This window comes from Ananas comosus, linkage group 9, assembly GCF_001540865.1.
Source record: "Ananas comosus cultivar F153 linkage group 9, ASM154086v1, whole genome shotgun sequence".
Classification (NCBI taxonomy): Eukaryota; Viridiplantae; Streptophyta; class Magnoliopsida; order Poales; family Bromeliaceae; genus Ananas; species Ananas comosus.
This window is the reverse complement of record NC_033629.1, coordinates 4,599,786-4,616,643: the sequence shown is the minus strand read 5'-3', so window position 1 is coordinate 4,616,643 and position 16,858 is coordinate 4,599,786.

Genomic DNA, 16,858 nt, shown 5'->3' with positions numbered 1-16,858 from the left:
CACGAAATCTGCCTCTTTGTACCGGTACACGGGTTCCTGTACTGGTACAAGGCTCACGAAAATGCAAACCCGAGGCTCGGGTTGCGGGGTACGCGGCTCTGTACTGGTACAAGCCCGATGGCTGTACCGGTACAACCATCAATCCTTGTACCGGTACAAGACCAACCTTGTTCCGGTACAAGCTCTGCTGCAGGCTAACCCGAGAGCTGTCCAATGAATCCAATTTTTGGATTTTGGTACCAAGCTTTAAACGACAATTCTCGGGACTCGAACCATAGGTCGGAACACTGTCAACGACCCACCAGAAAGTCTGGAAAAGTTCATAACACAGTCAATCACTCGAACCCCACAATTTACGAGGTCCAGCGCGTCACAGTGAAGTTCTTGGAATTTTTGAAGCTTTACTTTTTCGCTTGCGGCAAAACGGAGCCGAATTAGGCTTTTTATCGATAACTCCATCTGAACATTTTCGTAATGTTAAACGGAGTTGTCCCACGCGTCGGGAATACCCCTAATTAGATTTCTATAAGGTCAATTTGCCTTAAAAACACTCGGAGGCAAAAGCCCCAAATTGGGTGCCCTAATGTCACCAAATGCTAAACCCTAGGTTTTGATCCCTTGTACAAGCAAAAGAGAGCTTGTCAAGCTTCTAGGAGCTCATCTAAGGTCAACTAAGCCATTTCTAGGGCGTCCAAGATGAACCCTAGAAGTTCACCATGAGAGGACCTTGAGCTTCCATGGATTTTCATGGAGCTCAAGCCTCAAGAGGTGTCCTAAGTATAGAAGAAGCTCCAAAACCTATGTTTCTTGGGAGAAATCCAAACCCTAGTCTAGGTTTTCATGAAAACCATACCTTGACCCAAAGCTCTCCAAGATCCTTCTTGTTCGAGAGATCCCAAACCTCCAAAGCCTCCAAATCCACCATCAATCCCTTCTCCAACTCCTTCTCCTTGCTCTTCGGGGAGGGTTCTAGAGAGAGAAAGAGAGAAATGAGAGAGGTGGTGTGTAGGGGCTGTGGGAGAGGGAGAGAGGAGTGTTGGCGTTATACATAAGGTGCTACAATTACCAAAAACCCCTCCACTTATTCTCATTTGCAGCAGTTTTCATTTTGCTGCCAGACCCAAAGTATACCGGTACACTGTAGCTGTCACTGGTAACACGATTACGCAGAGGCAAACCCAAGAGCAATTCTTGCAGGTTTTTTCAAAGTGTACCGGTACACTGTAGCTGTCACCGGTAACACAAGCAAAATTTTTCAAAACCGAAAGCTTCTCCTTCTCGGCCTGCAATACTGTACCAGTGACAACTCGATGGTTGTACCGGTACACTTTGCTCCAAAATACAATTTTGCACCGTTTTCGATTTTGTTTCGCGCCATTCGATACTAAAACCTTTCTAACACCTCTTAAACTCATTTTTTGCCCTTCCAACCTCGTTGGAATGCTAATTGGAACTTGTTCATCTATTTCTTTCGCATTATTCACTTTTAAATCGAGCCGAGCAATGCTAAAACTTGCATAACACTCTCGGGACTCGACTTTGACCCTTCCAACATTGTTAGAATGTTAACCGAAGTTTGTCCATCCATTTCTCTCGGCACTTTAATCCATTTTGGCTAAAGTTCGATACGTTACATTGGCCATTTTGATGCCTTCGGCTTTTCCGAAGCACACCAAGTCGACAATCAGTCGATTCTAACTGAAGTCCAACTCTCGTACTTCGAGAATTTGTTAAGTCCTGTGTGTTCGCAAGTTTCGTGAAGTAAGTCGGAGTCTTGAAGAATCGGTGCGTATCGTCGAAGATCGAAGAATTCAAGATTTCAAAGAAATTGGAAGATGACTCACGATGTGAATCACGATGTCCTGGTAAAGTGTTAATTCATATTATGGCGATTCATACTTAGTTGTAGGCATTAGAATCATAATATCAATGTTTACTGGATTAGAAAGTGCATCGAAACTTTGCAAAACCCGAAACGGTGAAAATTTACAAAGTGCACCGGTACAGCATCATAAGTGTACCGGTACAAAATGTGTACCGCTACAGCCATCGACATGTAACCGGTTCCACTGTTTCGTCAGTTTTTTCGTTCCGTCATCGTGTAACCGGTGACAGCTTAAAGTGTACCGGTACACAGTGTAAAATCGTGAAAATTTTCTAATCCGACTCCGATTGATTCTAAAGTCTATAAATAAGCTATTGGGGTTCTCTAACTCATCAAGCATCACGAAAATACATGTTTGAGAAACCCTAGAAGCTGGGATTTCATCTAAAACCTATTTTCTACATATTAGCCTCTTTTAGGTCAAATCGAGATATTGGAATTTCATATCTATATGTCGATTTAATCTTCGCTTCGCTTAGAGTTCCCTTCCTGGTTTTCATCGATACTCTAAGCGAAGGATAACCATACATATGATGTTCTTCATGATGGCGTCGTGGATTCAGCGTGATTGACGGCTGTTCGTGGATTCGGATCGTGAGCTTCGTGGATTCGGAGTGGAGACGTTTCGTGGATTCGGAACGTGGCGTTCGTGGATTCGAACGTGAGGGCGTGGACAACCCGGAGGATTGCGCGAGATTCATAGGAGGTTAAGAGAGGTTGAGTCCGTGGAGTCGGTAATCACCTTGTAATCTTTTCTCTTAGTGAATTATTTTTTCGCGTGTTGGTCCCGTGGGTTTTTCTCCAAGTTGGAGTTTTTCCACGTAAATCTCGGTGTGATTTTTATTTTTCGCATTTACTTTTATCGCATTGAGATTTGTGGTTTTTGGCTTTTATACCTATTCACCCCCCTCTAGGTGTTAGATACAATCTAGATAGATCCTTGGGCTACCCCAAAACTTTCAGAATTTACTTCCTTACAAACCGCAACCATGGTTTCCCAGTGGGTACGACAGAGCCACGAAGGCAAGCCGTAATCACCGAAAACCAAAGGAGATAAACAAACAAGTGTAGATGCTGATATACGAAAACGAACTACAGTAGCTATAACAGATATGAATATGATATAAGAGCAACTACAGTAGTAATAGAAACAGGATAATAACTGAGCAAGAACGAAACTACTACTGTAACAAAAACTCAACTGAACGGATGCCTCAAGGGTAAATAGTCCAAAATCATACCCAATCTGATGTTGCTATATTGGTCCACAGACCTCAAGCGTTGCCTGTCACAGAGCAGACATTGTCAACTTATTCATGCGTCACCGACGACCTATCCGGATATGTACACTCCTTGGTTGGTGGCCAAACCAACATGATGTTTGGAATACACAGTGCTATGACTAAATCATACTAGTATGCTCAAACAAAAACCGACAAAAGAGACCGGTGCCTTGGCCGAAGCCAGATGCAAGGGCGTACAACGCCGAACCACGATCAACCAGATTAAAACACATGACAAAGGAGTCGATGTGTTGTCTGGACCCAAGGTCCACAGAGATACAATATATATGCAACCTGCTCTACATGTCTATCAACAACTAACCACATGCAATCAATAAGTAAAGATAATGAACGGTAAGCAAAGGTACATGACATATAGAGACTACGATACTGATATGAAAGAACAGAGGAAAGGTGAAACGATCTCACCGACTACCAGCTCGAAGCACCCACCTGTCACTGTCGCGTCGGAACACTAGGTACGCACAGAGTCTACCGGTCCTAAGAAGATTCACTAGGTCAGTATCCAAACTACTAACCGAAAGCACGAGACTTACAAACCTCCCATACCAGATCCCCGTAATCGGTTTCCCAAAATCGATCGCCGTAACTCACCGAAAGTCCCGAAAACCACACCGGGACGCCGTCGGGACCCACTAAGTGTCCTGAAACTCACCGACTCGTACCACGAGTCACCCGCTGGCACAAAACACACCAATTTGAATGTCTTGGCAGCAAACACAAGCTAGCACAACTACACAATTATCGTCGGATAATTGTACGAATACGGGTTCCCGGAAGTGTTAATTTCGACACCGGAACCCACCGTCGCTCACCCGTCATCGCCGAACCCACAATGTGATGATGGTGACCAGCCAACAAGGCTTAGCCATAACTCACAGAGCAACCAAATGATGTTAGAAGAAATCTAAACCGAAACCGCATTCTTTCGGTAAATTTCGTCGAAAAACGCACCGAAATTGACTTCTCGATTTCCGCGAAGGCTATCGGATCATGGACAATCAGTCGAGAGGTCACCACACACACACAAACGCGCTTCCCACAATAGCCACATGATGCACAATTGCATAAAAGCCCCTATATTTACATAAAATCCCAATATTTTATGTAAATAGGGTGATTAAGTGGCTCGTTCACGTAAACCGAGGACTTCCAAGGTCCGCTGAGACACGTACCGACAGGTCTCAACGTGCCGGAGGCCATGCTCACGATCCGGAGCACAACGGCTCACTGTGGGAGGCGCGGGAGCGATCCTAAAGTTCTGCGAACAGTGCGCAGTCGGGGAAAACACGCCGAATAGGGCGATACGACATCCGTTGTAAGGTGAGCACTATGATCAGCACTGACCAGCAATCACTGTGCTCACCTCTGGTAGCATTGAAACAGCCTCGGATCGCCGAAAAAGCATGCGCAAGACAGAAACAACAACCAAAAACGTCCAAAAGGGGCTACACCGCCGAAATAGCGGAACGGAGCCTTCCCGACAGAAAATAAGGTGAGCACAATGATCAGCGATGATCCACGATCATCGTGCTCCCTTCTGCAGTGATCGGGAAGCCTCGAGAAGCTCGGAATAGTAACCCACTCAAAAATAAGCCCTATTTCGGGCTTGGCCGGAGCAAGCTTGCTGCGGCCGGCTTCCGGCGGCACGGCGAGGTGCGCACAGGCCAAGGATGGGTGTGGGAGAGGTGAGGAGTATGGTGCTCACCTTGGGTGGTGGCAGAGAGCGGCGGCGGTGGTTGCGACGGCGGAGCAAACCGAGCTCGCACCAACTAGGGCTCGGGCTCCATGACAATGGCGGCCACGGCGGCGGCCGGGGAGCTCAGGTACGGCGGCGACCGGCGGGACGGGTCGCCGGGGCTCCGGGGGAGGCGGCGTNAGTGTCCCGAAACTCACCAACTCGTACCACGAGTCACCCGCTGCCACAAAACACACCAATTTGAATGTCTTGGCAGTAAACACAAGGTAACACAACCCAACAATTATCGTCGGATAATTATTCGGATCCGGGTTCTCGGAAGTATCTATTTCGACACCGGAACGCACCATCGCTCATCCGTCATCATCGAACCCACAAAATGATGATGGTGACCAGCCAACAAGGCTCAGCGACAACTCAACGGACAACCAAACCATGTCGGAAGAAATCCGAATCGAATCTGCGTTCTTTCGACGAATTTCGCCGAAAAACACACCGTAACCGACTCTTCGATTTTCGCAAAGGCTATCGGATCATGGACAATCAGTCCAGAGGTTACCACACACTCCAACGCGTTGCCCATAGTAGCCACAAGGTGCACAATTGCATAAAAGTCCCTCAAATTACATAAAATCTTATCATTTTATGTGATTTGAGCGATCAAGTGGCTAGTTCACGCAAACCGAGGACTTCCAAGGTCTGCCGAGACACGTATAGCTTGGTCTCGACGTACCGGAGGCCGTGCTCATGATCCAGAGCACAACGGCTCACTATGGGAAGCGCGGGAGCAACCCGAAGGTTCAGCGAAAAGTGCGCAGTCAAGGGAGATCGCGCTGAACAGCACTAACCGGACGTTGCTGATCCAAAATAAGGTGAGCACCGTGATCAGCACTGACCAGCGGTCACCGTGCTCACCTCCGGAGGCATCGGAACAGCTTCGGATCGCCAGAAAAGCATGCACAAACACAGAACAACAGCCAAAAAGGCTGAAACGGAGCAACATCGCCGAAATAGCGAAACGGGGCCTTCCCGACAGAAACCAAGGTGAGCACGGTGATCAGCGACTTGCTACAATCACCGTGCTCCCTTTTTTAGAGATCGGGAAGCCCCGGGAAGCTCGGAACAGTAGGCCATCCCACAAAAGCCCCATTTCGGGCTTGGCCGGAGCAAGCTTGCTGCGGCCGGCTTCCGGCGGCACGGCGAGGTGCGCACAGGCCAAGGATGGGTGTGGGAGAGGTGAGGAGTATGGTGCTCACCTTGGGTGGTGGCAGAGAGCGGCGGCGGTGGTTGCGACGGCGGAGCAAACCGAGCTCGCACCAACTAGGGCTCGGGCTCCATGACAATGGCGGCCACGGCGGCGGCCGGGGAGCTCAGGTACGGCGGCGACCGGCGGGACGGGTCGCCGGGGCTCCGGGGGAGGCGGCGTGGCCGACTCAAGGCGGCAGTGACGTGCGGGGAGAGGCTGCACACAGGCTTCGGCTCGGCTCGGGCTGGAAGGCTGCAGGCGGCAGTAGCGGCAACGGCGGCGCTCTGGGCTGCTCGGGGCAACGGCGGCCGGAGGCCTAACGTTGGGGAGGTGCCACAGGAATGGCCCAAGGCGGCAGCAGTGCGAGGAGAGGGAGTTGGGGCTGCCTCGGCCTGGGTTAGGCCTAGGCTGGCAGCAAAATGCTGGGGCAGCAGCGGCGGCGGCGCGTGGAGGCGGTAGCGACCGGCGGGGCAGTCGCCAGAGCTCAGGGGGCGATGCCGGAGAGGGCTGGAAGGGGAGGGATACTCTGCGAAGGTCTCGAGCACGATGGGGGAATAAGGAACAATGTGAGGGAGAGGGAAGGTGGCTACGATTGCGGTTGCGGCTGCAGCTGCAGCAGCTGCTGGCCGGCCGGGGCTCAGTCGGCGGCGGCCGACGGGTGCGCGGCGGGGCAGGGGAGATGTACGAAGGTGGCTGAGGGGTGCGACAAGGCTATGGTTAGGGTTAGCTAGAAGAAACCCTAAAGAGCTATATAAATACCTAGGTACAAATGCACCAAAGTCCCTCTAAACTCGATAATTTGATCCGAGTCCCTCACAGCGCGAGTAAATCGCGCGGATACCCCTCCACGACCGGTTTCACTGGAAACGGTACATAAAATGTTGCAACTTTTGCAAAATTACCGTTTTGCGATCACCGACCTCTCCTCGATCAACGCGCGATCTCCATAGATCCGTCCGTCAGATTTGCGAACGGATCGCACCAGTGCGATCAGCACGACAGAGACAACAAACCTACGATTTCGCTTCGCCTCGATNCCAAAGTCCCTCTAAACTCGATAATTTGATCCGAGTCCCTCACAGCGCGAGTAAAACGCACGAATACCCCTCCACATACGATCTCACGCGAAACGGTACATAAAATGTTGCAACTTTTGCGAAAATACCGTTTTGCTAACACCGACCACTCCTCGGTCAATGCGCATTCTCCGCAGATCCGTCCATCAAATTTGCGAACGGATTGCACCAGTGCGATCAGCACGACGGAGACAACAAAGCTACAATTTTGGTTCGCCTTGATCGATCACGGATTTGCGACAAAACCCGTTCTCTCTCACTGAAAGGCAAAGTGACACACTAATATGTATAAAACATGTATTTTCATATTTTCTCTAAATTTGTGCGTCAAACCCAAAATCCGTCAATGCCATTGGTGCCAGAATAGCTGAATCGTTCGAAACAAGCTATTGGATAGCTATGAACGGAGTCCGATACGAGCCTGAAGCCAACTTCACACCGTGGCTTCACCGGAAAATCGAGTTACTATTCACTTTAAGTAAAAGTTGGAGATCGCGTAAAATCTCCATTTTAACTCGTTTTCTCCCGAAACTTGACGAGTGCTTTTGTAATTGAATTACACACATAAACATCGTCAATAGAGAGTTTAGCTATACAGTCAAAATTCTCAGTCCTTACATTGTATCAAATGGTTTTCATGTGAATATGTCGGATGAATGTGTATATTCGAAGTAATATGATAGACAGATAGTTAATCTTATATTTATTTGTTAATGATATTTTGAATTTTGGTACTAATATGAATATGATATATGATGTGACGAAATTATTAAATAAAAATTTTGATACGAAAGATCTTGGGTAAGCACATGTTATTCTCAACATGAAAATCATTAGAAAATCGAAATAAATTATTATGAACCAATCCTACTACAGTGAACAGTTATTGAAGAAGTTTGGATACTTTGATGTCAAACCAGTAGTGACACCCTATGATTCTAGTGTGCATCTTAAAAAGAATAGAGCAGATCCGAAAGGTCAAAATAGATATTCACAGATTATTAGATCCTTAGGATATTTGGTAGATTATACTAGACCTGATTTGGCTTACACTGTGAACCGATTGAGAAGATATACCCATAATCTAAATAGAGAGCATTGGAATGCCTTAGAAAAAAGTTTGAGATATCTGAAGGGGACTGTATCTTATGGATTACATTACACTGGCTTTCCTGCAATATTAGAAGGATATAGTGATGCTAATTGGATTAGTGATACAACCGATGTAAAGTTGACTACTGGATTTGTTTTTCTTTTAGGAGGAGCAGCTGTTTCTTGGAAGTCAACTAAACAATCTTTGATTGCTGGAAGTACTATGGAATTTGAACTCATTGCCTTGGATATAATTGTAGCAGAAGCTAAGTGGATTTGAGAGTTTCTTTATAATTTGCCACTTATGTAGCGACGTTTAGCACCTATATGTATTCATTGTGATTGTAGATCTACAATAGATAAGTGTGCCTAAGAGAATGTGGAGACTAAGATTGTAACGAACCGAAAGTCGGTAGAAAATATCGAACTTTAGCGAAATTGATTAAAGTGTGCGAAAGAAATAGTTGGGCAAGTTCCATTTAGCGTTCCAACAATGTTGGAAGGGTTAAAAATGAGTTTAAGAGAGATTAGAAAGATTTTAGTATCAACCGGCGCGAAGTAGAGTCGAATCGGAGCAAAAACAGCATTTTGGAGCATGTGTTACCGGTTTAACACCAGGGGTGTACCGGTACAACATCGTAGCCCAAGAAGAAATTTCTCTCGGGTTTGAGAAATTCTAAATGTGTACCGGTACATTATATTTTGTATGGGCACAAAAGCTACGAACCCGAGAGGGCTGCTCTCGGGTTTGCCTCTACGTAATCGTGTTACCGGTGACAGCAGCCCGTGTACCGGCACACTTTGGTCTGGCAGCAACTTTGAAGTCTGCTGCAAATGCAAATGTTTGGGGGCCTAGTTGCAATTGTTATGCATTATATATGCTGTAACACTTCTCCCGTTCACAGCTAACAACCCCAACCCTCTCCCTCTCTTATTTCTCTCTTTCTCTCTCTAAAAATTACTTCCAAGAGCTAGGAGTAGAAGGAAGAGAAGGCTTTAAGAAGGGATTTTTGGTGGATTTGAAGGGTTTGGGCTCTCCTATAAAGTGGACATTGGAGAGCTAGTGGGCTAAAGTGAGTTTTATGCAAGATTGAGTCTAGGGTTTGGATTTATACTCTAAGTTTTTGGAATTTGAACTTCTTGCAAGGCTAGAAACTATCTTGAGGCCATGAAACACATGAAACTTATGTATTTCTCATGAGCTGTCATGATTAATCCTTAGGGTTAGCTTTTGATGCCCTAGGAATGGTTGGAATGGTTTAGGAATCGTATTAGAGAGCTCCTTGGGTGGTTCTAAGCTTGATTTTGCTTAGCTACAAGATCAATCCCAAGAAATTTGACATATGGCATTGTTAGGGCACCAAATTTGGTACTTTTGCCCTAGGGTGTTTCTAAGGCAAATTGACCTTATAGAAACCTAATTAGAGGTATTCCCGGCGCAATGGGAAACTCGGTTTGACGAAACGAAAAAGTTTAGATAAAGATGTTGTATAAAAAGCCTAATTTGGCTTCGTGTTGCCGCAGGCGAGCGAGTAAGCGCTCGAAAATTTCAAGAATTAAACTGTAGCATCCCTACAACCATCCAAGGTGGGTGGTGCTATCCAAAATTGGTGAAATTTTCTTTATGTCTAAAAGCATCATTTTGTTGAGCATATGTGAATGTTGAGCAATTTGCATAATAGGGTTAATTTAGAGCTTTTGTTGCATTTTATGAGTATAGATGCATGTGAAATGAGAGTAAAGAATGAGAACTTGTAAACCCTATGTATGCATGAAAAGTGATAAGAACCGAGGTGAGGTAAAGAACCAAAATGACAAAAGGACATACGAATTGGGTGGAATTAGTAAATGTCAAGCATGCAAATGAACACTAGAGTGCGTGGCATTAGTAAATGACAAGAATGCTAGAGTTGAACACTTAGAGAACAAGTGTGGCATTAGCGAATGAGTACAAAGAACAAGTTAGTATATATGATACTAGTATCAGTTAATGAATGCAAGTAAAGAACAATAGTGACATTGTGACATAGAAACCTTAAAGATAAGGGTCACATAAGCATTGGAATCTTTAGAGCTAAGAATTGATCATACTCGCCTATAGTCTTGGCTTGAGGGAGGTCGCTCCCCCTCGAGTGGTGTGCTCCAGAGTTGTCACCACTGGGAAGGGGAACCTCCAGAGGACGGTCCCAACGAGAGGAAGCCGAGGGCCCAAAAATTGGGATTTTGAGTTGGTGAGTTATGGAACCCTACGGGAGGAAACTGAATGCCTAACAGGCTGAGGGCCCAATGGGTTAGCCACAAGACTGTGTAAAGAAAATGTGAACTTGCATTCATCATGAGCATCTCATTGAGCATACAATTGAGTTTATTATTTAGACATATTAGCTGCATTTGTTAGTTGGTTACTATATATTCTTTCTTCTATTATGCCTGATTTAGACCTAGTGGAAAAGTCGGAAAGATCGGGGTCGAACCTACTAGGAACTTCGTTGTAGTTCTCACCCCACTATTTCCACAGAGCCGGGACCGAACGAGCCGGCGGATGATCGCGGTAAAGGTATCGCGCCATAGTTAGAGACCACCCGAGTTTGTTTCACATTTTGGTTTAGTTGCATACCCTTTAGTTATCATCTTTTATATTTTGATGATTTTAGTATTCTGAGCATGTTAAATGAATGATGTAAAAAGGGTTTATCTTTCAATGCAAAGGTTATATTTTGAGATATCATGTGATGTAAAAGAGAAGAAATGATGGTAGAGAAAAGAATGCAAATGCACAAGTTGTATGCATATATGTGATTTAAATTTAATCATAGTACTTGTATGTTGATTAGTTAGCACTTTCACTTTGGCTATTGCTTGCCCTCGTGCAAGCCATTATGTTTGCTTCCACATGTACAAATTTTATACTCTATTTGTACTGTTGTTGAGCCTTGGGCGTACAGGGGAGGCTCTGTCCGTTCGGCATCTGTTCGACGGGGTTCGGGGCGTGACAAAGGTGAATAGATTCATGAAAGTGAGACATAAGTTCATTCGACAGAATTTGAAGGAAAATATGATTGGATTGGAATTTGTGAAATGTATAAAGAATTTGACTGATTAGCTTACGAAGGGATTATCTAGGACAGTGATCCTACAATCGTTGAGGGGGATGGGGTTTAGCCCACAATCGAAGTTACCGGCGACGGCAACCCAACCTGTTGCAGGTTCAATGGGTAGAATAAGTCGAACAGGTAGCTGTGTGTAATACACTGAACTCTTGCAAATTGCGAAGTTCGAGTATGTGGAATGATGGGTGGATCAATCCTACATGTTCTAAAAGGTTAGAACAAGTTTTTGGATAAGTTAGAGGATGTTTGGAATGCTAAAAGTGAGAAAGTGCATTGATCAGGCGAAAATCAGCTTTTTCTGCTTGCTGTACCGGTACAGCCATTAGCCTGTACCGGTACACAATGCAGAAACGTGGCAGTTTGGGTATTTTGGTAATTTCACCTCTTGTTCCTATCTACTTGACCCCAGCACGACCTGGGATGCTCAGAGGATGCTGCTGGAGTTCTGAGAAGGCTTCTTTTACCTTCTTCTCTCTCTCTCTCTAGGAATTTTCTCTCTCTACATAGAAGTCGCCGTTTTGCGCCGTTTTCGTCGCCGCGTGCGTTCTTCGCTGATTACAGGCATCGCAGAGGTTGCGTGGTCGTGGGAGAGAGTATTTTGGAAGTCTTTTCGCAGCTCTGGACCAGTGAGCTACTGGTTGGAGGCTTGACGAGGTAATCGGCCCAACCTTTTCATTATTAACGTCGATTTGAGTATTGTTTTCAGGTTTTAGCTTCCCGCTGTTTTAAACTGAGATTTCAGCATGTATATATGAGTTATTTAGCTGAGAATTAACCCTCTTAGATCTGGGATAAGTTACTTGGAAGCTTAATTGGAATAATTAGCCATTTATGAAGCTATTTCGGACTATATACGGGTTATGCGACCGAATTGATACAATTTGAAAATTGTTTTCTTTGCAGCGGGTTTTTGAACCTTATTAAACGAATTAGTGACTTTGGGACTGAGTTTAGAAGGTGTTCCAACTTCGGGTAAGCAGGAATTTCAGCTTGGAATTAAATCTTGCGAGAATTCGACTATTATAGCTTATAATCGACAATATTGATGCCGTTTCGGTATTGTTCGCAGCGAGAGGGTATTTGACCCTTGGACCGTCTTCGACTGGCCTTGGAGGACCTTTTGGAAGCTTAACGTGAGGTATTGAACTAAGCCAAAACAGGGATTTAAGCTATTCCAATGTACGAAGTGTAATTGCGCCGAATTGGCCTTTTCGATCGTAATTTTGATACGATATGTATGCTTCGTGTTCAGCAGGATTGCGACCTAGTGGAGCTGATCCTTGGAACTCCTTGGACTGTGTGGAGCTTAGTAATAGGTGGGTCGGACCTAACCAGAGCAAGTGGAGCTTCCCTATGTTCTATATGTGCTATAGAATTGGTGTTGTTGTGCGCTTTGGTGTTTGATATAGGACTTGAGAAGTAAAGTGACTTGAAATCTCTATAAAGTAGAGAACATATATACATGAACGTATTTATCTTTATATTCAATTCAGTTGAATGACTTATGAACAAGTGTAGAATACACTTATGAAACGTAGAGAACAATGACATTCTCTTTTACTCGCTTGATTACATGTAGAAAACTATAACATGCTTTATGCCTATGTTGATAGAGCCATGATAGTGGAAAGATTCTAATGCCATATGTAAATTAGCATTACTCCTGCATGCTTACTAAACTAGTGGATTCTAGTTGTTGTTAATATTTGTTATATTGAAATGTCGATCAAAGGATCGAGAGCGAGAATATTGTGAACTAAAAAGATGAAGAAATAGTACATGTGACATGAATTTTGCCTTGCTGCCATCGTCTCATTCGCACGACAGAGCTAGTGAGTCGCTCCCCTACAAGCCTGCACTCCGGAGTTGGCCTACGCGAGCAGTTTGCTCGCGCCGTGTGCGGGAATTTGGGTGGCGCAAGTGATTGCACGGGGAGTAAATTATTAACACGGTCCATGAGCGCCGCGCAAGCTGACTACCCTAGGGTAGTCCTATGGAATAAATGAAAGTAGCCTAAATGAAAAGGACATAATGTAATGTTTAATTACTTGTAAAGTGTACAGTTATGTCACTTTATATTTTCGTGTCTTATTCTCACTGTGTATGTTCATCCGATTTACAGAATTCTATATCTCTTTTGTGGCAAATATTTCATGTTAACTCGTATGAAGAGCTATACATTGATTACATCTTATTACTATTAAGGGCATCATTCTTGATATCATGCATTATTTTATGGCTTTCTATTTAGTACATCTAGCCTAGTGTGTAATTCGCCGAGCTGCGGCTTACCACACTTGGCCAATATTGTTATAGTTCTCCAAAGCAAACGCACTTTGGTGGTTTTTACAGAGCCATCTACCAGAGAGCTAGGGATTCGTCGGCAAGGAGTCGCGCTAGCTAGGGACTACTAGACGGCTATTCGATCACACTTGTGCATCGGCTACGCCGAGGGGGATCCCCTATTATAGCGTACGAAACCACCTTTGTATCTACCTATTGTTTGTATCCTCTGTAGTATAGTACTGAACTTGGACTGCGACTATCAGTTGATACTTCTCTTTTTCAATTTGGGATTGTAACCACTTCTTTGTCTTTGTTGATATATAATCGTACTGTTACATTGCTCTATATCAGGATAGGACTTTCTTTTGTTTACTCCTATTCGACTTTGCTTGTAGACGCCTATATACTGCAAGTTATGCGGGTCTGCTGCACGTCCGATATGCTTACCGCGGGTACCGCGGGCGTGACAGATTATAGTGTAATCAGAGCCTAGGGGTTTATCTTAGTAACCGCTACAAAGCCTTTAGGCTGTTGGACTATAGGAATGCTCGTGAAACGATGTCTAGTGCGAGTGTTCGTTAGCGAAATACTCTTGGGTATGGTGTAATTTATGAAACTCGAATAGTAGATTTTGACGAAATATCAATACTAACTCTTCAGAGGTCACTTTGCAGCCGACAAAGTACATTCGGAAGTTTAGTGTACACGTTTACATTTTCATTACTTCGCTTAGATTAGTTGTGGTTTCTATCCTCAATGAGGATCGATAGTATAAGTTTATTGCACCTATTTTGTTTTTGTCTGCAGCCTACGAGGCCGCTGACAACGATCGTATCGCGGAAGCCGCCGGGGCAGCTGAGGCGGCGGATGCAGAGGAAGTGGGGACTTCGGTTACTTCGGGATCTAGTGGGATCCACGAGTTGCAGGATCAGCTCGCAAAGCTGACAGATCTGGTTGCTCAGCAGGCTGCGGCCGCACGACAGCAGATGGATGCTGCTCGTCGACAGGAGGACAGGATGAAGAGGTTAGAGGATCTGCTACTGCGGCAGACGACCGACAGAGAGATTCCAGATTCTGTACCTGTAGCACCAGAGAGGGGCACCACAGTGAGAGCACAGTCGCCTGTACTTGACACACCCCCAGTAGCTCCGAGGGCAGAGACTCGACAGGAGACAGTAGTACCACCACCAGTACCCGTAGAAGCATCTGGGACAGTGTTACCCGAGATGGTGGGAGTTGAGGAGCGAGAGCGGATGATGGAACGATTAAATGAATTCCGTCGCTGCAACCCTCATATCTTTGACGGGGAGAAAGCCGATCATTGGGTGGTTGAAAAATGGTTAATGCACATGGAGAAGTTATTCTATGACACTTTTGTTGAGGAGCGGTACCGAGTCTGGTTTGCGACACACCACCTTGATGGCGAGGCTTACAGGTGGTGGGTGGACATCCGGGAGGATCCCCGTGCTGATTTGGCTGCTATCACGTGGAACAGGTTCAAGGAACTGTTGTTGACTACTTACTTTCCTCAGAGTGTAAAGAGACAGATGGAAAGGGATTTGAGAAACCTGAGGCAGGGGGACAGGACAGTGGCAGAGTACGAGCGAGAGTTCTCCCGATTACTGCACTGTGTTCCTTTTGTAGTTCGAGATGATGAGGACAAGGCTCGCATTTTCGAGGTGGGTTTGCGACCTGCGATTTTTCGATTGGTCCAGGCGTCAAACCTATCTACTTACAGGGATGTAGTGAACAGAGCATTGATCGTTGAGAAAGGGGCGGAGATAATGAAAGAAAGGGATGTCGTAGATAGAAGCAAGGGAAAGAGACCAGCAGCTGAGAGCAGTGGTCAGCAGTCCTCCAGGAGACCGCCAAAGTATCCGAGGGGACAGTTAGGACAGTCGAGGGGTCGAGGTTCTTCAGCACGCCGTGGAGCACCCGAGCGTCGTTCACAGCCGCGTTGTGTTATCTGTGGTGGGCCTCACGTACCGCCACAGTGTCCCCAGCGTGGGGGCAGGTGTTTCCTTTGCGGCCAGGAGGGCCACTTTCGCTCAGAGTGCCCGAGAGGTTCTTTGCCGGCACCCTCATCAGCGACTGCCCCTGCATCTTCAGCTCCGAGCCAGGGGACCCCGACAGCGCCTTATCAGTCTAGGCGACCATCAGGACAGCGGCAGTCAGAGAGTTCGCAGCAGGGTTCGAGTGGGCGGATGTACGCCGCCCAGATTGAGGGCGCCGCAGCAGCACAGGAGGTCGTAGCAGGTATTATTATGCTTTATGATATTCGTGTTCGTGCATTATTTGATACTGGTGCATCGCATTCTTTTATTGATCGGCAGTTCGCCGAGTTGCATAGCATTTCTTTAGCACCTACTTTGCATCTGGGACGAGTGATTGTACCTGACCATACCCTTGATGTTCGTGAGTTTTGCCCTCGCTGCCCAGTTAGGGTAGGCGACTGGATTATGCCAGTGGATTTATTGGCACTACACAAACTAGGTGAGTTTGATGTAGTATTGGGTATGGATTGGTTGACACAGTATTATGCCACCATAGATTGCACGAACAGAACGGTGACCTTTAGGGAACCGGGTCAACAGGAGTTTGTTTATAAAGGGTGTCAGAGTTCATTGTTCGCAATGACTATTAGCTCTTCGCGAGCCCGACAGTTGATACGGAGAGGGTGTGTAGCCTATCTGGCTAGTATTTCTGTGAGTGGTGGTGAAGCCATCAAAATTGATGATATCCCAGTTGTGCGAGAATTCAAGGATGTGTTCCCAGCTGAATTGCCGGGCATGCCACCTGATAGGGAGGTTGAGTTTGTGATAGATCTTGTCCCTGGGACTACCCCTATTTCTAAAGCGCCCTATAGAATGGCACCTGCTGAATTGAAAGAGCTGAAGGCACAGCTACAAGATCTTTTAGATAAAGGATTTATTCGGCCGAGTGTGTCTCCTTGGGGAGCACCGGTGTTATTTGTTAAGAAGAAAGATGGATCTCTTCGATTGTGTGTGGATTATCGAGAAATCAACAAAGTCACAATCAAGAACAAATATCCATTGCCTAGAATTGATGACTTATTCGATCAGCTGCAAGGATCGAAAGTATACTCCAAGATTGATTTGCAATCTGGTTATCATCAGCTTAAGATCAAGCCTGAAGATGT